Source organism: Eptatretus burgeri, chromosome 18, assembly GCF_056783735.1.
Source record: "Eptatretus burgeri isolate ZD-2024b chromosome 18, Ebu_testis_v1, whole genome shotgun sequence".
NCBI classification, from domain to species: Eukaryota; Metazoa; Chordata; class Myxini; order Myxiniformes; family Myxinidae; genus Eptatretus; species Eptatretus burgeri.
Genome location: NC_140978.1, coordinates 25,411,235 through 25,436,418, shown reverse-complemented (window position 1 = coordinate 25,436,418; position 25,184 = coordinate 25,411,235). Strand labels below are relative to the sequence as shown.

General features: G+C 45.3%; 1 protein-coding gene and 1 pseudogene across 1 annotated transcript in view; one reads left to right on the top strand and one right to left on the bottom strand.

Annotated features, from left to right (window-relative positions):
- Positions 1 to 25,184, top strand: part of LOC147008755 (plexin-D1-like) — a 237,618-nt gene that overhangs the window by 18,052 nt on the left and 194,382 nt on the right. The gene's annotated exons all lie outside the window — the stretch shown is intronic.
- Positions 3,585 to 4,656, bottom strand: LOC147008757 (uncharacterized; annotated as a pseudogene).

The window sequence follows — 25,184 nt, the reverse complement described above, 5'->3', positions numbered from 1 at the left end:
TTACTTGTTAGTTAGTCTACCAATGCTTAAAGGCTGGGTAACCTGTTGTTTTTCTTCTGTTTATTCTTGAACATCATTATTAGCTTATCTGGAATTAAATTCCAGATAAGGTATTGTCATCATGTTCCATCCATCTGTTGATCTCATATTTTCACTTCTTCAGCCAAACCACTGGGCTAATCCAGCTGAAATTTAGCAGAAATGTTCCTCTCCTGACTGGTAACGGGGATTGCAAAGCTCGTTATGATCACGTTACTTTAAGCAGGTCAAAATGAACTTAGTAAATTTCTTCAAAAATTTTCTTCTCAAGACCCACGGGTTAGAATGCTACCAAATTTGGGTTACAACATTAGGACATGGTCATGATGTTAAATTGTGGAGGTCATGCCGATCACATGACCAGAAATGTGTCAAAATTGGGGACTTCGTAAAGGTTTGGGAAAAATCATGTAAATTCCTTTTAAAATATTCCTCTCGAGACACACCAGTCAGAATATTACCAAATTTGGGTTCCGACATTAATCCAGGGCCTAAATAAGCTCAAGGTCTAGTGGTCATATTTTTGTTATTCCGCCAACATTTTTTGGGTTTATTACCACTGCCACTGAAGGAGAAAGGAGGTTGTTTTCACTACTGTTGGGTCGCCGAAATATCTGTTTGTTTTCCTGTGTGTTAATTGCAAAATCGAAGATTTTTAAACTATATTGGTCAGTCGATTTTGTTATTTTGTCTGTCTGTCTGTATATTGCCTACAGTCACAATTTGAAACTAATCTTCATGTGTTGGATCAAACAGATATCTCCAAAAAAAATCTTTCTCTTGAACTGCTTCATCGATCGCCATGAAACTTCACAAATATGATCGAGTAGTCATGGGAAATATATATTTGAAATATCAAGCTGAGTATATGCATGGTCTGGCAGCAATAAGTATTTAATTATTTGAATTTGAGTTATTTTGAATTTTTTTTTGAATAAAGCTAACTTGGCTGCAGCTGGATGGGTTTGAGGATAAAGGAGTAGTCCCTGAAACCAGAGGCCTGGTTGCATAAAGCATTCTCAAGGAAAGATTGGAGGATTTACTTAAATATTTTCGCAAGTTTCCCCTTAAAGACATCCTTAATTTGAGGATCGTTGCATATTCGAATATTCCTTACGTTTTTTCCTTAAAACCTTCCTTAAACTCAAGGGAGCACCCTCCCTACCCCCCTTTTTACTTCGTGTTCAGGTTATTTAGATACTAATTCAATTAATACTGACGACGATTCCAGGGAAAAGGGTCAACTGCTATGTTATAAATAGATTGAACACTGCGTGTTACAAGGTCCATAACTCGTCAATCCCCCGTCGTAGAGATATATGTAGGGCCTTCGCTCAGGAATTACAGTGTACCTCAAGGGGAATCTTTCCGAAAGGATGAGGGAATTTTATGCAACTCAGCCAAATCTATCCAGGTTCCTGACCTGATGACTCCATCTTTGCTTTTTGCCCATTTGGGTGCCTTCTGATAATTACAATGGAGTATTTGGTTTTCCATTTGATTTGAATTTAATTTGTAGCTTATCTAGCATTTAAATTCCAGACAAGGTATTGTCATCGCGCACCGTCCGTTCGTCCGTCTGTCCGTCCATCCATCTCCTATTTTGACTTGTCTGGCCAAACCGCTGTGCCGTTCTGGCTGAAATTTGGCAGCTACGTTCCTCTCCTGACTGGTAACATGGATTGCAAAGCTCACTTTGGTCACGTGACTTTAAGTAGGTCAAAATGGCCGACTTAGTTAATTTCTTCAAAAATCTTCTTCTCTCGACCCACCAGTCAGAATACTATCAAATTTGGGTTACATTTGGAAAGGGTCCTGATGTTAAATTGCAGAGGCCATCCTAATCACATGACCGGAAGTGTGTCAAAATTGCGGTCGCACAAATTCTTTCCAAAGTATTCTTCTCTAGACCCACCAGTCAGAATGTTACCAAATTTGGGTTGCAGCATTAGGCCAGGGAAGGGATGTTAATTAAACTAGCAGATACCCATATACGACGGGTCTGGGGGACAGGACGGATCACAATACTCAGTTATGGTAGTTTCTTTGGATGTTTTGCGCTGCATTCAACAGCTCAGTTCATATTGGTGGCGTGTCTGGATGCCCATGGTAGCGTTTAAGACCGGTCGCTTTAGATGGTTGGCATTGACACACAGTGCCGGATGAGTAACGAACGATTTGACATATTCATCGTTTCTATATAACCTCCATCAATAGATTAACAACATTGCAGGATAAAAGTCGAAAATGCTGAGTTGAACAAACGTCCTGAACTCATGGACTGAGTTAAGTAAAGCACCACGTCTGGGACCCGGCCGTCGGTTTGCCGCCGAACGCTGCTGATTGTGATGTTATCGATTCCCTCTTTGAAAATTCTATCTATATTCGAATTTTTTAAATCCGCGATCACCTGCGTAAATACATGGAACACATAATGTGAAGATTTCGGAAGTATGAACAGAATATGTTCGGAGAAAAGTGTGTTAGAAGTTCCAGGCTTACGCCCATTATAGTACACCAGCCAAACATGGAAAAGTCCTCTAGAAAACGATTTCTAGTGCATTTTTTGTTAATAGCAGGAATCCATGCTAGATCAATCAGTCATAAGGTGGGGAAGAAAATGTAGGTGGATGCCACCCTCGATTTTGACCTTAAAGGTCATTTTCAAGGTCAAAAGGTCAAATAGGTCAAATTTTGTGTTTTTTTTTTTACATTGTGCATGAATTGACATCAAATTTGTCTCCTCTATCCATATAAACTATTTATATTTTCAAAAACATGCATTTAGCCTGTTTAATTAACAAGTGAATTTTAAGTTTTACACATATGTGTATGGCATTCTGAAACACAAACATGTAATTTTCTCGAAATGTGTTTATTTTGCATGTTAAAGTAATTTGCACACCCAATCTTTTTGGTTTAAACTATCACACACATTCAGTATACTAATTTGTCACTGTAAAATCCTAAACAAACTTTTTTTGCAATGGCCACTCGCTTTATCTTTAATTAAATACTGTATAGCCCCTCTCTTGTGGCAGTCAGATTTGTTCTAGTACACCAGCCAACATCTGATTTTATGGTGAATTGCTTGTTTATAACAGGCATCCATGCCAGATCAATTATAGTCATCGTGTGGGGAAGAATTTAATGTTGGTGGATGCAACCACTGATTTTGATCTGAAAGGTCATTTTATCCTGGACTTTTCCCCGTTGAAAGCTCATTTAATGTTTATATTTGCAAAAAGATAGTTATACTATTGCTGAAGTACACAGTCTCTGCAACATGCAACATTGTGTATTATATGCCTTAATGTACGGCCCTACATGTATGATGCGAAACAGTAAACTTTTTTGATCTGAAAAAGGGCTATACGGTTTCGCCATTTATCCATCATTACAATGTGTTTAAAATATTAATTAAATTAATGTGATGTTGCTGAGTGTGACCAGCTGGGTGACACAACGGAAAGGGAACATACAGTATTGGGTGTGTCACATAAGCCTACATGTACATGCATGTGTATCGGTATGAGGCTCTTGGTATGAATCTACTGGCCAGTTGGATTACAGCAGTCAATCGCATCACATCCGCAGGCAAAAGTGCACCTGAAGTTCTCTCTGAAGCAAGTACATCGAGCTGTTCTGCATTTTGATTTGCATCCACAGGCTACCAGCTCCAGGCAGGCATTTGGGATTGGGGGTAGCCTTGTCCACACAGCTTTAAGGCAACCGGACTCCTTCCTCCAAGCTGAGGTGTCTGTAGGCGATGAGACATCTATGTGTTCCTGGTCTGCTTGCAACCAAATCTTTGCCTGATAATTGGCGCATGTAGCGTGAAGTTCCAGTGCATCCCTTGTCGGTGGTAACATCTCTAGTCCCTTCTTAGCCTTTCCAAAGAGTTGGAGCCTGGCATCGTTGACGTTTCGTTGGTCAGGTGTCCCATACAGGTGACACACAAACTGTTCAATAGGTGCAAGGTCTCCATCACGACCGATCCCCTTGACAAGAAGTGGTTGGCTTTCAAATGCTTTCCAGCATGACTTCTTTGCATGGCCACTGAAATAAGATGTTGTGTCACAACCTGTTAGCGCATGGAAGCTGAGTAGGTTTTCCCTCGCAGCTTGTGTAAGTCTCTCAGATACGGCATGTAGTGGGTAACATTTCCGATTCTTTGCTGTTCCAGACACCATCCACACTTCAGATATTCTTGTTGATACAAAGTGTATCAGAAGTAGCATGACATCTGTGTCTCTGCAGATTACGAGCACTCTTTGGTATCCTTCATTAACTGCCTCACACAAATGGAGTATCAGCCTCTTCATGGTTTCCATGAAGCCTGGGGTCATCTCTCCTTGTTGACCTTGCGTCAGTAACATCTGTAAATCCGCCTCCGGTTACCAGCTCAAATCGCCCGGGCAGATCTTTACCTTTCTTTATGATTTCCTCAGCTAAGAAATTGGCAAGATCAGCTTTGTTCTCATCCAAGGCAATGAACTGGACCCAAACCTGTGGGAGTGGGACATTGGGCCCATCGATGAGCTTGCGGATTGGTATCTTTTTTTTCCCAGTCGCTTTGAGTGAGTCACTGCCTTGATGGAGCTTTCCCCGATGTAGCAATCAAATACGACATCAACTCTTGTTGTGTGCTGTCCAAAGTGACGTGTTACAGTTTTCACAAACACATCTGCATATTCACCAAATGTCTGACACCCAACAGGCTTTCCTAGAGCTTGGATGAGGGCGTGACCATCTATAATCACACATGTCTTCTTGGCAGCTTCTGGAACTTCAGGAGGTACTTGTAGTCCTGCCATCAATATGTTAATCAGCTCCGACTTTGAAGCAGAGTTCATCTTCCCTCCAACCTGGGCCAGAGACAGTGGGATTAGAGAGAGTTCATGTAATGCTTGAGAATGGTCGCCATTTCCAGTGGTTGCCTGGCGGTGACAGCATTGAGCAATTGCTGCAGTAGCTTTCTGTCAGCTTTGATTGTTTTCTGTACATTCTGTTTAGTAGATACATTTGCCTTGTACAAATCAGCGAAGGTTTTTGAGTGGTGCTTCCTGAGTGTGTCATGAAACCCGACAGTTCCCTCAATCAGCCATAAGAACGTTTCTTTGTACATAGTACTGCATCAACGGTACGGGGCAATACATGTGTAATTTGACCCAAATGTGGTATGATGGTCCCTTTTACGGCATTCCGTCATTCCAAACACAATTTTAGTATGTCCTCTGAATAGTTGTTTACCGATTAACAATATGGATTAACTCAAATCTAAATGTGGAATTGCCAGGCTCAAACTTAGACCAAATAAAGAATCCCCATACACAGTGTATACCAGCCATCAAATAAGACATGTAAATGCCCCGGTCAGGTCAGGTCAGGTATGGGAGCATGTGCCAGAACAGCGCGTCGCTGCGTCCACTTTCCGCCGGTACTCCAGGGGCCTCCGTCTGGCCATCCCCTAGGCAGATGCCAGGCCCATCCCCATCTCCTTGAGATGATGGTCAACCTGCTGCAACCATGAGGCACGTGGTCGGCCCACTGGCCTCCTCCACTCATGAGACTCCCTCGCTGAGAGAATCTGGTAAGCAGGATCAGCGTCAGGAAAACGAGCCACATGTCCATACAGCCGCAACTGACGCTCACGGACTATGCAGGTAACAAATCTCATCCGAGTCTCTCTCAGCAACCGCTCGTTGGACACAAAATCCAACCAGCGATAGCCAAGGATTCTCCGAAGAGACCTGGTACCAAAGGAATTAAGTCTCCGTCTCAGATGCTTGGTCAGAGTCCAAATCTCGCACCCAGAGAGCAAGATTGGAAGTACGAAGGACCTGAAGACTCGGACTTTCGTCCTCCCGCACAGGTACCGGCAGCGCCACACCCCATGATCCAGTGAATCCATGACTCCCCAGGCCCGACCCAGACGTCTATTGATCTCTGACTCGCAGCCAGCAGAGACATTAATATCACTGCCAAGGTAAGTGAATCTCTCCACGACCTCAACATCCTCACCACAAACAGACACAGACAGGACAGCAGCATGCAAGATGTCACCGAAAGCCTGGATCTTAGTTTTGACCCAAGAAACCCGTAATCCCAGCGGCTCCGACTCCTCATTCAGCACCTCGAGGGCCCCCAAAAGGATGTCTAAAGTCTCCGCAAAGATGACTGCATCGTCTGCAAAATCAAGGTCCGAGATCTTGACATTCCCAAACGATGCACCGCAACTTGATCTCTCCGACATCCTCCCTAAAATCCAGTCCATACAAGTGCTGAAAAGTGTGGGGGCAAGTACACATCCCTGACGAACTCCAGTAACAACTGGAAATAAGTCAGAGGTGGTACCACCACACTTCACAGCACTCTCAGTACCAGAGTAGAGTTCAGACATCAGATCGATCAGTTTTGGTGGCACCCCACGAAGACCAAGAATCCTCCAGAGGACATCCCGATTCACTGAATCGAACGCTTTACAGAGATCAACATAGGCTGCAAGCAGCCCCTGCCGAAACTCTCGTCTGCGTTCGGTGAGGACACGAAGTGCAAGGATACGGTCAATCGTTGACCTCTTTGGTGTAAAGCCTGACTGCTCTGGATGCTGGTGCTCAAGCAGATGGTGGCGAACCCTATCAAGAATTATCCGAGCAAAGACCTTGCCCGGCACTGAGAGCAGCGTCACCCCTCGGTAGTTGTTGCAGTCTTGGCGATCACCCTTCCCTTTCCAGAGAGGGACAACAAGGCTCCTCTTCCAGTCAGTTGGGATGATGCCTGTGTTCCAGGCAGAGCACAAAACTGCATGCAACGACACGAGTGCAGCATTTCCACCAGCCTTGAGAAGTTCAGCATGGATGCCACAGATCCCTGGAGCTTTGCCCCTTTTCAACTGGTTCACCGCAGCCCGTGTTTCCACAAGCGAAGGTGGACCACAGTTGATTTGAGGGTCAGCAACAGGGATTGTAACACCCTTGACGTCCAACTCGACAGCTGGGGGATCAGCCTGGTACAACCGCTCAAAGTAACCGGCCCAGCGGGCCTTCACTTCAGACTCCTCTGTCAAGAGCCTACCACTCTCTGCTCGAACTGCAGTGCTCCGAGGGATGGGCTTGGATGAACGTAATGCGCGAATTCCCCTGTAAGCGGGACGAGAATCACCTGTCCACAGGTGATGCTCTACCGCCTCACAGATTCCTCGCACATAGGCCTCCTTGTCCACCCTTAGTGCACGTACAGTTTTACGCCTCAGCTCCCTGAACAGCTCAGCTCTGCCATTCAGCCTGGCCCTGCGACTCTGATCAATGGTATCCAGTGTCCCTCGAGAGACAAAATTCTTCTTTGCCCTGCGGTGAGTTCCAAGACATCCACCGGCAACATCAAGGACGGTGGTCTTGAAGGCGCTCCACAACTCTTCAGGACCCCCCAAAGCACCCAGACCCCCCAAGTGTCCACTCAGCCTGTTCGCAAACTCCTCAGCTACTCTCTCATCCCTGAGCTTGGCAACATCCAGCCTCGGCTGGGATGGTACCATTCTCCAGGATTTAAGGTGCAGCTTTAGAGTTGCTACAACAAGCCTGTGGTCAGTATTGAGGAACTGAGCACTCCGGTAGACCCTGCAGTTCTGGATCATCCTCCAACGACCGTCAATGAGGACATGGTCAATCTCCTTTGCCACACCGCCAGCGTTGGAATACCAAGTCCAGCGATGAGCTTGTGGGCACTGAAACAATGAACCAGCCACCCTAAGTCCATGACTTCTTGCAAAGTCAAGGAACTTGGTGCTATTCTGGTTCATAGTTCCTGACCCATGGGGACCAACACACACCTCATAACCATCCCTATCAGTTCCAGTCAATGCATTGAAATCCCCCAAGACTAGAAGTGTATCTCGTCTGGGGCACTGATCAACCACAGACTCGAGTGTGGCGTAGAATGCGTCCTTCACGGTGAGATCACTCGCCTCAGTCGGAGCATAAACAGAGACCAGGGAAATGACACCTAAGGAGTGGCGAATCCTTAATCTCATAATACGCTCGTTGACCGGTGTTACCTCAATTATCATTGGGGTCAGCTTATTGGACACAGCTACAGCAACTCCTTGGGTATGGTAACCATCAGAGCGACCAGACCAATAGTAGGTGTAACCACCCACCATTATCTCGCCGCAATCCGGTCTCCAAACCTCAGAGAGAGCTGCAATCCCAATGTCCAAACGCTTGAGCTCAGATGATAACAGAGACAGGTGATCATCCTCACTTAGGGATAGGACATTCCAGGCACCCACCCGAAGGGACCGCCTCAGGTTAACCCAAGGAGACCGCCGTCTGGTGGACGACACCTCAGCACCTCTCCGACACACTCTCCCGCAATCTGACCCAGGGATGTTACCACGTGGTTTCCCTCCGATCAAAGATTGGGGGTCCCGAAGGCTTTGCCCCAATCCCGTCATCCGGTGAGCTGCCCTGCGAAGGGAAGTTGCACAGGAGGTACTCCCACGGAGTGGGTTTTCAGATTTTTTTGCGTTTTTACGTTTTGCGGAATGAAGGGTTTTACGGTGGCTGGAGTGCAAATCCTGCCACCAACCTCCTAATAAGAAGTAACCCAACTGCAGGAGGACGTCCGCAGACACAGTTTGGCACTAGATATGGATGGCCGTTGGCTCACATGGAGCTCCTCCGCCCTTTGACAGGTTTTGTTTTTAATCCTGCTGGGTGTCCATATCCAAACACCCCCCTTACCACAAAACCTGGTGGGGGAGACGGTTTAGTCACCGACAACCCGACCATGGAACAGGTTAGTACAGGTTTACATGGTACCTGTAGCAGGTCACAGATCGAACCTGACCTGACTCACCTGCCCTGGTCCCGTTTCCTTAATGGGCCCAGATAATTAACCTCTGACATCGAAGATCGGAGGTTACTGTTTTCACCCCTTTCTGTTTGTTTGTTTTTGAATAGTATTACGGAAAAAACTCCTCGACGGATTTCGACGAAACTTGGTGGGGGGGGGGGGGGGTTAGGTATGGTCCAAGGATCATGTCATTATATTTTGGACTTGGTCCCCCCCACCAAAAAAATTGTTAGAGAAAACAATTTTTTTTTGCATTTCTACATGTTTTAAGTGATTTCCAACCCCCCCCAAAAAAAAATTGTTAGAGAAAAAAAAAATTTTTGCAACTTTTTTTCAACAAAATTTCGATCTTTTTTTTTGCATTTCTACATGTTTTAAGTGATTTCCAACCCTCCCCAAAAAAATTTAGAGAAAAAATTTTTTTTTTTGCATTTCTACATGTTTTAAGTGATTTCCAACCCGCCCACCCCCCAAAAAAATTGTTAGAGAAAAAAAAAATTTGCAACATTTTTTCAACAAAATTTCGATCTTTTTTTTGCATTTCTACATGTTTTAAGTGATTTCCAACCCCTCCCCCCCAAAAAAAAATATGTTGGAGAAAGGAACTATAACTGTCAGCACTGTTGACATCATATTTAATGAATAAGATATAAGGTTCACTTGAGTGACCCAGCAGTATTGGCGGCGGAGGTTTTGCACTCTCCCGAGTGCTCCCCCTCTAGTTGTTGTATATATATATATATATATATATATATATATATATATATATATATATATATATATATATATATATATATATATATATATATATATATATATATATATATATATATATATATATCTAACCAACACATGTCTATTTTTTATCAAAGTTACTCACTTTTGATGTGCAGTTTGCGTCAATTATGTACACTGCCTGATAAAGCATGGTCACAACACCAAACCGCCATGTTGGAATTTCTTTGAACAAATCTGCCACAAGAGGGGGCTATAAAGTGTTTAAGAACAAATAAAACAAGTGGCCATTGCAACCAAAATAATTGTTTAGCATTTTACAGTGACAAAGTAGTTTATTGAACGTGTATGAAGTTTAAACCAAAAGATTCGGTGTGCAAATTACTTTAACATGCAGAATAAACACATTTCGAGAAAATCACATTTTGGTGTTTCACGATGCCATACACATATGGGTAAAAAATAAAATTCACTTGTTAATTAAGCACCCTAAATACATATTTTTGATATTAAAAATAGTTTATATGGATAGAGCGAACAAAATTGATGTCAATTAATGCACAATGTAAAAAACACAAAATTTGATCTTATTCGACCTTGAAAATGACCTTTAAGGTCAAAATCGAGGGTGGCATTCACCCACATTTTCTTCCCCATCCTATGACTGATTGATCTAGCATGGAGGCCTGCTATTAACAAAAAATGCACCCCAAAAAGTTAAAAAAAATACATGTTGGCTGGTGTACTATTATATTATGATTGCGGAAGTCATGCCGATCACATGACCGGAAGAGAAGATGGCGGACTTATAAATGTTTGGGAAAATTGAGTAAATTTCTGTAAAAATCAATGAAGAAAAATCTTCATTCAATCCACTTTTAAAGAGAGCAGCTTCTTCTTCTTCTTCTTCTTCTTCTTCTTCTTCTTCTTCTTCTTCTTCTTCTTCTTCTTCCAAAACCTTTAAGACTCAGCTCTTTTATACACAGGATCCGGATCTCCTTAAATACTAAACACCTGGACACATCCTGACATTCAGGGTGCCTTTTGAGAGCGTCTATCATCAACTTTTAAACATATTCGGACATTTGCTTTAAAGTTTCGAAAAGTTCACGTTACTTTTTAAAGATTATTCCATTTAATGTGTTGTAATTTCGTAAATACACGATTTTCTCGTCATGAACAGGAGCCTCCATGACGGGTCTCGCTATTGGCTCCATCAAGGCACGTGACTAAATATCGGAAGTTGTTGTTATTGCCTTTAGGACGCGGCTCTTGGACACATTTGTCCTTGTTTAAAATCCCATTCTGAATTCAGTTTTCTGAATTAATTCCTCCTCCTCTTCTTCTTCTTCTCTACGACTACTACGACTGCCACGTGCCACGTATTTTCGCTGCTCCTTGAGTTGCCTCGATTATCGACCATTCTCGTCCACAAACTCTGGTTCTTTTCGTATTTTTGTTTTGTTTTGGTTTTCTGAACCGAGTTGGTTCATTTGTTTATTTTATTTTCGTGTTTTGATTGTTTAATTAGACCTTTTGTTTTGAGGCCTAGCTGCACGGCGCGACGCGCCAGTCTGGGGCTAGATTGCCACGCCCCGATTTGTGGCGTTATCAACATAATATCGTTTTGAATTCCTTTTGATTTTGATTAATGAACCTTTAACGTGATAAATAACACAAGATCTTTAATGAGCTCAGTGTTGTTTGTTTCAAACGAGTTCCTTTAAAAACGCGTTTCTCAGCCTTGTTTATTTAGAACCTGTTGTTGAGGAAAAGAGAGAAAAAAAAATAAAAATAATAATTACTTTCAGGTTAATTGCCTCTTCCTGCATTACATGAGCAAAACTGAGTCGGTTTTGTTTGTAAAAGATATATTGAGTTAATATCAACATGTCAATGAATCGCGAATGGACTAGAATCGCTGCTGCCGGTTCTGGCCAAGCAAGTGCGGGTGAAATGAGAGCGAGAGATGAACCTTCAGAGTTTAGGCTTTATTCCATTTGATTGGAGCCGCCTCTACGGGCACACCGGGGAATACAGGTTCAGCTAGGAGTACATAAGCAGTAACGTATACATGTGCAGTTAATCATTGCAGACAATCCGCGTAAGCACGGAGTTCGATATAATCTCCATTCTCACCAGTCAATGAGCACCTTCAGTTAACGAGCATCAAGTGAACAGCCGATGTTAATGGCAATGCCCCGGGGACAACCACTCGTGCCGCAGAGACCTCCCCTTATACGCGAGACGCACAACATGTGATCCCGCGTCATGTCCCTCAATTCACCTCAATTCACCACATTCTCCTCACCTTTAAAATGTAACTAGGGGCCCATCTTTCACACCATGATTGCTTTAGCACTATAGGAGTATACATTTCAAGCAACGCGGACTAATAGGTCTACAGAAGCATACATGCCAAGCAGTGATTATTTTGAGTTGTAGGAGCATGGAAATGAGCATCGATATATGATATAATGGGCATATAGGAGCATGAGCAGCGAGAATGCCGATAATCCCCTTTACAGATTGAGTCGTCGAGGGGCCTTATTCGTCGACCTCTCCGGGAGTAAACGGCAGTTTCACTTGAGGGAGACTCCCGATCCTCTTGGTGAGCCTCGACTTGTGCCGGGGATGACTCCTCGATCGCTCTCGGGTGGAACGCGGCAGCCCGTCGCCCGGCGGAGTTCCTGGGGGGGAAATGTCAGAAGGAGGAGTGCCAGAAGGTGGTGTACCTGCGGGAGGAGTACCTGAGGGAGCCAGATGGCGAACCGACACAGTGGTCTCCCTGCCATCCGGGAGCCTGACATGAGCATACTCTGGATTAGTGTCAATGAGTTCGACCCCCTCCACCAGGGGTTCATACTTGCTTTGTCGTACCGGGCGTTTCATGAACACTGTACCGGGATGGGTCAGCCAGTTGGGCACCGTTTGACCGTCAACATAACGTCGCTGGTGAGTAAACATTCGTTCGTGAGGAGTTGCATTGGTGGACGTGCAGAGCAAAGAGCGTATGGAATTCAGAGCGTCGAGAAGGGTAACCTCCCATCGCTCGGGGCCCAGTCCTCTCGATTTCAGCGCCAGAGTTACGGCTTTCCAAATAACTCCATTATACCGTTCCACCTGCCCGTTTCCCTGTGGGTTGTAACCCGTCGTTCGACTAGTTGCTATGCCGAGCTCTAGTAGGAATTGTTTTAGCCCGGCCGACATGAAACACGGCCCTCTGTCTGAATGTATGTACGAAGGTCTCCCAAACATAGCGAAGAGGTCAGAGAGACATCTCACGACAGTGCCCGAGGTCATATCCGAGCACGGAAATGCGAAAGGGAACCTTGAATATTCATCAACAACGGTGAATATGTATCTGTTGTCTGTCTCGGTCGGCAGGGGCCCTTTGAAGTCGATGTTTAGTCTCTCGAAGGGGGAAGTGGCCTTGATCAGTCTGCCAGATGCCGCGCCATAGAATCTGGGTTTTAGTTCAGCACAAACAGGGCATGAAGCATTCATTTGTTTAATATCTTCAACAGAATAGGGAAGATTTTGTCTGCGCACGAAATGTGCCATCCTGGTTACCCCCGGGTGACACAGAGACACATGGAGGTCTTGCAAAGCCTGACTGATTGTTGCCGAACTGTAGACCCGAGAGAAGGTATCTGCAGCAGGGTTTTCTTTCCCGGGCCGGTAAACAATGTCGTAACTGTAGCAGGCTAGGTCTATCCGCCATCTCATAATTTTTTCATTCTTAATTTTTCCGTTATTTTTCCCATCAAACATGAATGCCACGGATCGTTGGTCTGTAACGAGCGTGAAGTGGTTTCCCAGTAAATAATGTCTCCATTTCCGCAGCGCTTCAACGATGGCGTACGCTTCCTTCTCTATCGCTGAGTGTCTCTGTTCGCTTCTAGAGAGAGTTCTCGAGAAGAACGCGACCGGCCGCCCAGACTGATTAAGTGTAGCAGCTATGGCGTGATTTGAAGCGTCGGTTTCCACCACGAAGGGCACCGAGCTGTCGATCGATAAAACCACGGACTTACTGATATCATCCTTGAGGTTGTGGAAAGCTCTTACAACAGCGGCATCTGGTGGAAAGTTTTTGCAATGCACTAGGGGATGTATTTTCTCGGAGTATTGCGAAATCCATCTTGCATAGTAAGCGAACATGCCGATCACCCGGCGCATTGCCTGTAGGTCCTGAGGTGGGGGTAGCTCACGGAGCGGGCGCAATCGCTCAGGATCAGGCTTAATTGTGCCGTCGGCTATCGTGTAGCCGAGAAGGTCAATTGACCTTGCCGAGAATACGCATTTCTCGTAGTTGAGAGTCAGATTATATTTTCTAGCAATGCTCAAGAATCTGTCCAGATTCCTATCATGTTCCCTCTGATCCCTACCGCACACTGTGACATTATCCACGTAAACAAAAGTGTCTTTGAGGTTTTCATCTGAGATGATGTCGTCCATAACCCGTTGGAAGCAAGCTACCCCATTCGTGACACCGAAAGGTATTCTCCTGAATTGGTAGAGGCGCCTCCCTGCCTGGAATGCGGTGTAAGGTTTGTCTTCCTCTCGGATGGGAATTTGATGATAGGCGCTTCGCAAGTCGATGGTACTGAATACCTTATAATTGGCCACGCGTTCGACCATCTCATCTATGCGCGGCAGGGGTAGGCGTCGAGTTGGGTGAAGCGATTGACCGTTTGGGAATAATCGACAACCATTCGTTTCTTATGGTTCTGACTGCTGGTTACTAACACCTGTGCGCGCCATGGCGAATCGCTCGGTTCTATAATTCCCTCCTCCAGTAATCGCTTGGTTTCCGAAGTGATGAAATTCATGTCAGCAGTGGTATATCGCCGCGATTTGATCGCTATCGGTTTGCAGACCGGCAACAAGTTAGCGAACAGCTGGGGGGACGTCACCTCCGCGGTGGTCAACGCATTTAAAATTAGACGAGGCTTGCTTCCTCCAAAGGGTATTTCGACGCTCGTGTGCTGCTTGAGGATATTATGACCCAGAATTACGTCTGCGCACAAATCACGAAGCACCAGTACCTTTACATCCCGATGCGTGTACCCTTTTACGTCCAATTCAACATTGCAGTACCCTCGTACGCGGGATTGTAGTGAGGTGGCGGCCATGCATACCGTATTGTCAGTCGGGTGGATTACCCATTTCCTGCCCTTCACTAGCGAGCTGTTGACGAAACTTTCAGAGCTACCGGTATCAATCAGTGCCTCAGCCATATGCCCGTTAATTCGTATGTTGATGATAGCCTTGGATAGATTCCCCGGGGAGGCTGCAGTTAATTTATTCTGCGAGTAGAGAGCCGCAGAAGTGGGTTTATTTCTCCTTAGAGTAGATTTACATACCCTGGCATAATGCCCTTTCTTGTCGCAATTCATGCATGTGGCATCTCTGGCGGGACATTTTTGACGAGGATGCCTTTTGTACCCACAAAAAAAGCATTTACCAACCGGAGCAGTTGCTGAGGAGTTTGACGTGGCCTGGGTATCCGGCTCCTCGGGTGTTTCTCCATCCCCTATGTCTGGCTGTGTCTGTGCCAGTGGGGTTCCTTGAGTTCCCACCGTAGCAGCGTTCATTAGCAGCATCGGTGTCCCAAATGACTCAGATTGCTGCTGAGCCGTATCCATCGCTCGTGCCTGATCGACTACCTTGTCAAGAGTGGGTTGCGCTTTCTCTAGTAAGCGTTGCCGTATGTGGGCTGATCTGAGTCCTTGGATGAATGCCTCCCGTGTGGCTTCCTTTCGGTGTTCCTCGGCGTTTACGGCCCGGAAGCTGCCGTCTTTTCCCAGCTGATTCAGAGCTTGCAGGAACTGATCGATTGTCTCCCCGGCTGCTTGCTTGCGTGTGTTGAGAAGATGTCGTATGTATACCTCGTTCTTGGGCTTCACGTAGAGCGCTTGCAGCACCTCGATCGCTGCTTCGTAAGTGTCGCACTCCGAGAAGAGCCTGTACACGCTGGGCGAGACATGATTCACGAGAGCGGCAAATTTGTCGGCTCCTTCCTCGATGATGGTCAGATAGTGTGAGAAGGAACAGAACCAATGCGACCATTTCATTTCTGCGTCAGTCACGTTTGGGTCTGCGTCGAACCTCTCTGGTTTGTAGATCTTGTCCATCGTTGGTTGAGAGAGCCGAGAAAACCAAATGGAATAAATTGAAATGAGAGCGAGAGATGAACCTTCAGAGTTTAGGCTTTATTCCATTTGATTGGAGCCGCTTCTACGGGCACACCGGGGAATACAGGTTCAGCTAGGAGTACATAAGCAGTAACGTATACATGTGCAGTTAATCATTGCAGACAATCCGCGTAAGCACGGAGTTCGATATAATCTCCATTCTCACCAGTCAATGAGCACCTTCAGTTAACGAGCATCAAGTGAACAGCCGATGTAAATGGCAATGCCCCGGGGACAACCACTCGTGCCGCAGAGACCTCCCCTTATACGCGAGACGCACAACATGTGATCCCGCGTCATGTCCCTCAATTCACCTCAATTCACCACAGCGGGCGAATCTACACATCCGTTTAAAATGTTGACTAGGAAGCATGGCGTGAGATGGGAACTCGGACAAACGATCCAAATGGATGCTTATGTAAAGGCAATGGCAAATGTAGGTCCATCAACAATAGTTGCAGCTTCGAAAATGTACGGAAGAGCCGTGTTTTTCCTTAAATCTGCAGTTGCAGCGAATAAGGCGATACAGGAAGGGATTGTTGTGGGAGGGTTATTCTTACAAGTTGAGCCTCTCTCAAGTCTCGGCACACGGGTTACCTTGTCCAACATACCTCCTTTCATAGTTGATAATGCAATTGTGCCCTCCCTGGAACGATTGGGAGTGCTAAGATCACCTATCAGGCCTGTGCCTCTCGGTTGTCATGAGCCTCCCTTCCGTCATATCCTGTAATTCAAAAGACAAGTCTCAATCGAACTGAGAAACGACACTGAATGTGTGGGATCCTTTGTCATTCCTTTTGAAGGAAAGAATTACAAGGTCTTTTATATGACTAATGAACCTTGTTGTTTTGTATGTAAGGCAATAGATCACATGAGAGCAGACTGCTCCACCATCTTAAAAGAAGTATCTGCTGCTCGGTGCCCTGATGAGCCTAAGGAAAAGGAAAGTGGAATTCTAGAAGCTTCTGTGTTGCCTTCTCAAACTGGCCCTTCTGCTGAAAATCAATGGAATACAGTGGGGACAAGGAAGGCGAAGAGAGTGCAGAAGAGAAAATCACAACCAGAAGAAAAGGGGATTGTGAATGACATTGATACTGTTGTGGTTGAGGAAATTCGCAAACCACCATTCAGGTCCCGTAGGTGAGATATCTCTGTAAGTACATGTGTAGTTAGCCCCAAACCCGTTGTTTAGAGGGAATAAATGTGATTCATTCGGGCTGCGACCCCTTAAGATAGCCGTTTTTCTGTTCTATCTTTATTTTGAACCAACCACGTCTCAACCACCATCACACAACAACCACCAACCGCAACGCCGCTTCACAACAACAACGCCAACAGCCACGACCTTTACCTTCACAACTCGCTCTCACAAACATCGCATCACCACCATTCCAAGCATCACCGTGGCCAGGGACCGCCACTTTAGACCCTCCACCACCTTCGCCTCTCCTTCTGCGGCCATTCCCGCACCACTTGTGAACGCCGAGCGTCAGGCTGTCCTGGCCTCGTACAGGGCGCGCACTGAGCCGCGGGTACAAAGAGCGGCCTTTCCGAGGGGAAGTCGGATCAGGAATGATACACGCCCACTTCCGATCCGTCCTATCAGCAAGCGCGGGGCGATTTGGCCCCGCCTCCAGGCGCGTCGGAGTAGAATCGATATATGCAAATTCGAGGATCAGGGGAGGTTCACGCCCACTTTTCCTCCGTCCAATGGGCGAGCGTGGCTCCGCCCCCGAGCTCATCCTGATCCGGAAATTTGCATATGGGTTCTCCTGCCATACTATAAAGCGCCGAGCGCGGGGCTAATTCAGTCAGTTTTGGGCTCGGGCGAGTTGAAGAAGTGTGGCAGCGGGAGAGTTTTGGGCTCGGGCGAGTTGGAGAGGTGTGGCGGCGGCGGAGTGTGGCAGCAGCAGTCAAGACGGGTCTGGAGGAGAGTCAGTCTGTCGGGGTTCGGAGTCTGTCGGGGAGCTGCAGAGCGGGGAAGCCGGGAACGCGGTCGAGGTCGCAGTGGAGTCGCTCGTCGCGGGACCCAAGCAAGCCAGCTATCCTCTTTCCCCAGAGCATCAACAACCTTCCCCCTTTTACCCCCCGTGCTGAGATAGTGCGAAAAGGGTGCCCCGTTCCCACCCCATTCCAATCAGTGCCAACGAAACCCGCGGAGGAGCGCGGAGTCGGGGCACCGCCGCGACATTTGCGGCTCATCACAAGACGGGTAGGCTCCGCCCGGTCTCGCGCCCACAGGCCTGTCTGTCCCCTTGTCGTTGAGGGTGGCCCTTTTCTTTTGCTTTTGAGTATATGTGTTGTCGGCGCCGTCTGTAAAGTAAAACTGTGTAAGTGTTGCCGTGTGCTCGCGTAGTCGCTAGTAGAACTGCATTGTTGTGTTTCTTTTGCAATTGCTTTTGGTGCATAATTGTTGTAATTGTATATGTGTGCTTTCCGTGTGCCGCGGAATAAATGTGCCTCATTTTGAACTGTTTTTCCCGTTTCGCTTCGTCTTTTCTTTAATTGAATCTCCATCTTACTTCACTTAAAGGGTTGGTAGTGGGCTAAATACGCCCGATAATTAATCGAAACCGTCGAGGTTGGCGATGGTACCGCTCGGTTGTCCCGATGGTACGGAACGGGTCGCTTAAAGTGGCCCGAGTCCGGAGTCGACCTGCGGCGAGGTGCGATCGCCCGGTCTACCCTCCGTGTGGGTACTTAGGTAGGTCGAATTTGGCGAACAACCCTATCCCACGCGCGGGGCCGATTGGCACGATCGTGGTGAGGCCGAAAGGCCCACCCGTGACTAGTTCCCGGCGTTAGTCCGAGAGGGTCACGACAGAATTGTCCGTCCGGTGGGCGACGTGCCGCGATTCGAGTTACGTGGCCGCTCGCACGCCGGCGGGTGCGAATTCGCAACAATACCATTGAAGATGAAGCTGACAAAGACTTGAAGCGATCTGCAAGGTTAAGTGTTTTGGAGGAGAGAGAAATTGTGAACCAATTGGTGCAAATGGAGGAAGAAGAAGATGCTGTTCCTCCAGTTACAGATCATGGGAAGTTTCTGCTGCCAGATGTGCCCAAGCACCTGTTGAGGAGTGAACAAAAAGATGGATCATCCATGACCAAACCTGACATGGGAAGGATGAATGACACGGTGGCATCTCCTGACCTGTCAGAGTCAAATAAAACTGAGATGTCTGTCGCTAAAACATTACATCAAGACAAACCAACAATAACTGAAATGGAGATTCAGTACAAATCGGTGGGTGATGAATCCCCTGCGGTAATTCTGCATGAAAGGAACGCCACTGAAGCTACAAAAGAAGAAACCTCAGGATCCTTTCTTGTTGTGACAGACAAGAAGAAGGCACCGGTCTTGCAAGAAACTGAGGCATTACCTGCCTTGAATGAGGTCTCGAGTGCTGACACTACGTCAACAGTAGATGTAGACAGTGAAAGACACAAACACGGTTCTACCGTAGCACCGCAAGAGGATGATCTCCCTGCTCCTACCATTGTTTTAAGTGATGACAAGGTAGAAGCTTCGGCATCAAGTGCAGATGCACCAAAGGAGAGAGACCATGAGCTCCCAGACAGCGAAGCTGAGGAGAGCATCAGTGACTGGGAAGGGGATCAAGGAACATTCATTGGAATTGAATCGGAACCGCCCTCAAGGCACCATTTGTGTATTCCTGGTCATGAAATATTAGAGTTCCTTGAGCAAAGGTTGCACAGTCGGAAGAAAGTTGAAGCTGCTCTAAAGCGGTGGAAAGATTATAAAACACTCGTGCATTCCCTGTATATACTGAGGAGAGATGGACAAAAAAGCAAGACTTCAGGTTTGGCTGAGCAAGTCCGAGTGAGGAAGTTTCTTGCAAAGTTGCTAAATTATGGGGCTAAGCATGAGTTGGCTTAGATGACTCTCAAAAAAAATAATGGCGGCAATATCTTTTCGCCTGGGATCATTGAATGTTAATGGGTGTAAAGATGCATTCCGTATACACCAAGTACTGTCCTCTGCTTAAAGGAGAAACTTGGAGTAACCTTTCTGCAGGAGACCCACACAACCCAAGAGATTGCCTTCCGATGGGAAAGTCAATGGGAAGGGTCGGCTTTTTTTTAGTCACCTCACGGATACATCTTGCGGAGTGGCTATCCTCTTCTCGTCATGTGTGAAACCTGAAATACTTGTGGTTAATGAAGTCAGTTCGGGTCGTTTATTGCATGCAAAAGTAAGATTTGAGGATTTTGTTGTTAACTTCGTCAACATCTATGCACCATGCTTGGGAGCTGCAAGGGTGCGATTCTATGATCACATGAGGCGATTTATGCTTACCTTGCCTGACAAAGAGTGTGTGATTCTTGGAGGAGACTTTAATTGCACTCTCAATCCCTCCCTTGATAGAGTGGGTAAAGAACCGCACAGTCCTTCTGCTAAGGAATTACAAGTGGTAACACTGTTAAACCTGAGAGACATTTGGTGTGTGCAGCACCCCACAGATAAGTCATTTACTTATACTAGTATCAGGGGTGGTCATATATCGCAATCCCGGCTAGACAGATTTTACTTGTCTCACCGTTTGTGCAGGAGTGTTATTTACTCCGGTATAAAACTTGCACATTTTACAGATCATAATCTGGTCTGGATTAAGCTTTCCCTGGCTGAAACAAGGCGTGGAAAAGGATTTTGGCACTTCAACAATGCCCTAGTCCAGGATGAAGCCTTTTTGTTAATTTTTCGTAACTTTTGGCAAGCATGGAGGGATAGAAAAGGAGATTTTTGTTCACTCGGTCTCTGGTGGGATGTTGGGAAAGCACGGCTGAAATTGTTATGCCAGGAATACTCATATGGATGGAGCGCAACAATTGGAGTAGAAATTGCGAAGCTCGAAGAGGAATTGTTGCAATCTGGAGAGTCGCCTGACCACACTTACCCCTGCTGAATTGCATGCTTATGAGAAGAAGAAGAGCGCCCTCAAAGCATGTAGTCATGTAAAGGCACAAGGAGCATTTGTGCGTTCTCGGTTGCAGTTCCTTCTTGAGGATGAATATGCTCTGAACTTTGGAAAGCTTTGGAAAAGTGCAAAGGTCGACTTTGGACTATATCAAGTGTTCTCGCAGAAAATGGCTCTTTGCTCAATGATTCTGAAAGTATTCACGGACGAATTCGAGTATTCTACGCTAAGCTTTACTCGGGTACGAAGATAGACGTGGATGCTTGTAGTATTTTATGGAACAGTCTATCTGAAGCTACCACAGAAGATAGAGAAAGACTAGAAGCTCCATTTTCTCTGGAGGAATTAATGATTGCCCTGCATAGCCTGTCGCTGAATCAGTCTCCTGGAGTGGATGGCTTATCTTGCGAATTTTATAACAAAGTATGGGACTTGATCGGACTGGACTACCTAAATGTAGCACAGGAAGCATGTACTACAGGCCAAATGCCACTTTCTTGGTGGCGAGCAACCTTGGCTCTGATTCCGAAGGAGGGTGATTTGAGAGACATGAAGAACTATCGGCCAGTGTCTTTGTCTTGTGTGGACTATAAAATTATGGCAAAAATGTTGTCGAACCATCTGGGACCGGTGTTGTCAAAACTAGTGAAGCCTGACCAATCATATGCCATCCCTGGAAGAACAATACATGACAACATATTCCTGGTCAGAGACTTGATACAGTATGCGGAAAAAACTCAGATTAAAGTTAGATTCCTTTCCTTGGATGAAGAGAAAGCTTTTGACCAAATGAACCACGATTACCTCTTTGAGACCCTGCTAACTTTTGGCCTGGGGAGGAGATTCGTCGGCATGATCCAGACATTGTACACATCGGCAGAATGCCTAATTAAAGTCAATGGTCACTTGCTCGCCCCTTTTTCATCCGAAAGAGGAATAAGATAAGGATGTCCCTTGTCCGGCCAACTTTATTCCCTATGCATTGAACCCTTCCTTTGCTTGATGAGGAGAAGGCTAACTGGCATTGTGGTGCCAAACAACAGGGCCTCCCTCATACTTTCTGCATATGCAGATGACATCCTTGTCTTTGCCAGCAGTGCAAGGGATATGCAAGCTGTCTACGATTGCCAGCAGGTATACTCATCAGCTTCATCTGCTACAATCAATTGGAGAAAAAGCTCTGGGCTTCTAATTGGACCAATACAGATCACAGAGTTCCCAACACTTTTTCAGGAACTGACATGGAGTCGCAATGAGCTAAAATACTTGGGGGTACATCTATCAACTTCAAGTTGGTGCTCGCTCACCAATTGATAACTGGAGAACTTTAGGGGACAAAATAGAAGCAAAGTTGAGAGACTGGAGTGGGCTGTTAAAAGTCCTGTCTCTGAGAGGGAAAACACTCCTTATTAAAAAGTTTATCATTCCAAAGTTAATATTCAAGATCTCTTGCGTAAGCATTCCAGAAAAGTTTCTGGTTAGGATGCAGAGGAAGCTCTTGAACTATTTTGGAATGGCAAACACTGGGTTTCATTGGGCATTCTAAGCTTGCCCTTTATTGAAGGGGTCAGTCTTTTCCCTGCCTTCAAAGCCACTACCACGCATCCAGGTTGAAGACCATTCAACGCTACCTGTATATGAAGCCTGCACCGCAATGGTGTTCACTGGCGTCGTACTTCTTCAGCAAAGTGCAAAATGTCCGGTATAAAAAAAAAAATTTGCCATTACTTCTCACAACCTGTCGTCAAGTGAAACACTGCCTCTCTTTTACCAAGAAATGCTGAAGGCTTGGAATGCTGTTGACATAAAAAGAACAGATCTTTACCCAAGCAATGAGATGTTTGAAGAACCACTTTTTTTTCAACCCTCTTCTACAAGGCCCAAACCTAGCTTCGTTCTCGTTAAGAAAGAAGCTCTTAACTGGCAATATATCCACGGTTGGAGACCTTCTGAATGATGGGAAGAGAGGCCTTCTTTCACCAGAAGAGCTCGCAGCAAAAATGGCCCTACAGACAATTAGAATCCCCTCAAGGATACTACAAGAAGTTAAAATGTCTTTGCTTCCTGATTTCTTGGTATATCTCGAGAATCCCAATAATGGTGAACCAACTTTGCAAATATCCATCAACAACTTCGTGGACTTCAAAATTGGGCCAAGAAATCGCGAGCTCCCTCAGACACCACCTTCGCACAATATAGGTGGGCCCTCAGGCGCAGCTAAAATGTCCTTCTGTGGGCTGTCAAGGAAGAACATGTACCTGTTGGTTATCCATTCCCTCCACTATATAGCTCTTGTAACCCGATGGGATACTCCATGGAGTGAGATTCTTCCACATCCTATTCCAAGTCGTCCATGTTGGGGTTCACTTTATCTTTACCCAACACCAAGAACAATGGCTGACTTGAGTTGGAGATTGCTGCATGGTGGCTTAAGCTCTGGAGCCATGGTGTGGCATTTCATGAACATTCCAGAGGAATTAAATGCTGTTTTTGTGGTGAAAGGGAAACAATATTTCACATGTACCTACAATGTCGTAATCTTCAGCCAATTTTCTTGCTGATGAAAAACTTACTATTGCGCTTCTGGCTTCACTTCTCACCAGCGCTCTTCATCATTGGACACCCGGTTAAAGAACAGAGCAAGTCACGAGACCTCCTTGTAAATTTTATTTTAACTTGTGCAAAAATGGCGATTTATAAAACCAGGAAGGCAAAAATAGAGAGAAATATGGTAGAACATAGTTCTGTGGGTCTGATAGGCTTGTAGCGCTCACGCATTACCTCAGAATATAAGGCGGCAGAATATTGTAACACTGTTCAAAAGTTTAAGGAAATTTGGACCGCAAATGAAGCACTTTGTAGTATCACTCCACAAGGCACTTTGCTATTATTTGTATAAATGTGTTATTTTGGTAATTTGTTTTTTTCTTCCCCTCCCTCTCTCTTGGTGCTGCTTTCTCTTAAAATGCTCCACCTTACCAACTGCAGCCTGACCGTGTACTAGCAGGGGTGAGGAGAGTGAGCGACATTAAATATAATTGTGGCAATTCTAACAAAAGCACTACTATTACTACTACTACTACTACTACTACTACTACTACTACTACTACTTTTGCTGCTCCTCAATTTGCTCTTCCTTTCACCTTCAGCTCCATCTTTCCTCCAGTTATATTCGGAGTTTTTGTTTTGTTTTGGCTATACGAACATAGTGGGTTCATATGTTTGTTTTATTTTTTTGTGGTTTGGGTGATTAGCTTCATTCGTGTTGAAGCCTAGCCACGGTGGTACGACGTGCTGTGTGGTGCTCGTTTTGCCACGCTCAATTTTTGGCGTCATCACAAATCTAGTTTTGAATTCCTTTCGTTTTTGCTTAATCCTGTATTAATTTTGCATTGTTTGGTGATTGGGCTGAAAAGTTATTTGCTCAACACGTGCTTGATTATCTTTTCGATTTAAATGAGCAAAATATTATTTTATTTGTTTAACGTTCCGTTTGATGGATATAATATACCATTAATAACCATGCCTCTGGATGGTACATGGGCAAGAATGGCCGCTACTACTTCTGGTGCAGGGGTCACCAACCATCTTTTCAATGTGAGCTACTTTTGATTAATGAAATATTTAACAGCTACTAAAACATAAATTGAAATTACTAGTATATGAATTAATCAGAGTACAAATTTATGTATGGCAGTTCATTTACAAAAATACATATTTAAAGTGAAGGAAAATTGATCTTGACCTTTACTTGAGTGCAAAACTTGACACTGCATGCTGTCTTACCAGTATTGCGTAATCTGGTGTGTATCCTGGTATGGCAATTGTGATGGAGTCCTTAAGATGCTCGTCTGTCAGACGTGTTCGAAATATAGATTTGATGCAGTTCTTGTCGGAAAAGGCAGATTCGCAAGATAGGTAAAGCCAAATGGGGAAGCGACTTTCATTGCTACTTTGCAGATGTTACTGTACTTTTCAGTATCCACAAGACTCCAGAAATTTGTGGCAGACTACCTTGATTTCAATTGAATGTCATTTTGAAGGATGATAATGTCCATTTCCAAAGGGACACAATCAAGGTCAAACAGCACACTAATTTGTTCAGCAATGTCACTAACATCAACAAAGAGGGTTTAAGTGAACATCACACAGGGCTCCATCTCCTCAAAATCATGAAACTTGTCATTGAACTCTTGGCCAAGCCTGGTCAGGAAATCACTTTCTCTTTTATAATGCTCCACCTTGCCCACTGCCACCATGGACTAGCAGAGATGAGGAAAGTGAGTGACATTCAATAGAATTGTGGCAATTCTAACAAAAGCATTACTACAACTACTACTGCGACTACCATCAATTCATTAACGACCTCAATTATTCCCACCTTGTGGTGTTGGTCAGAGAACGTTTTTGGCCCAAG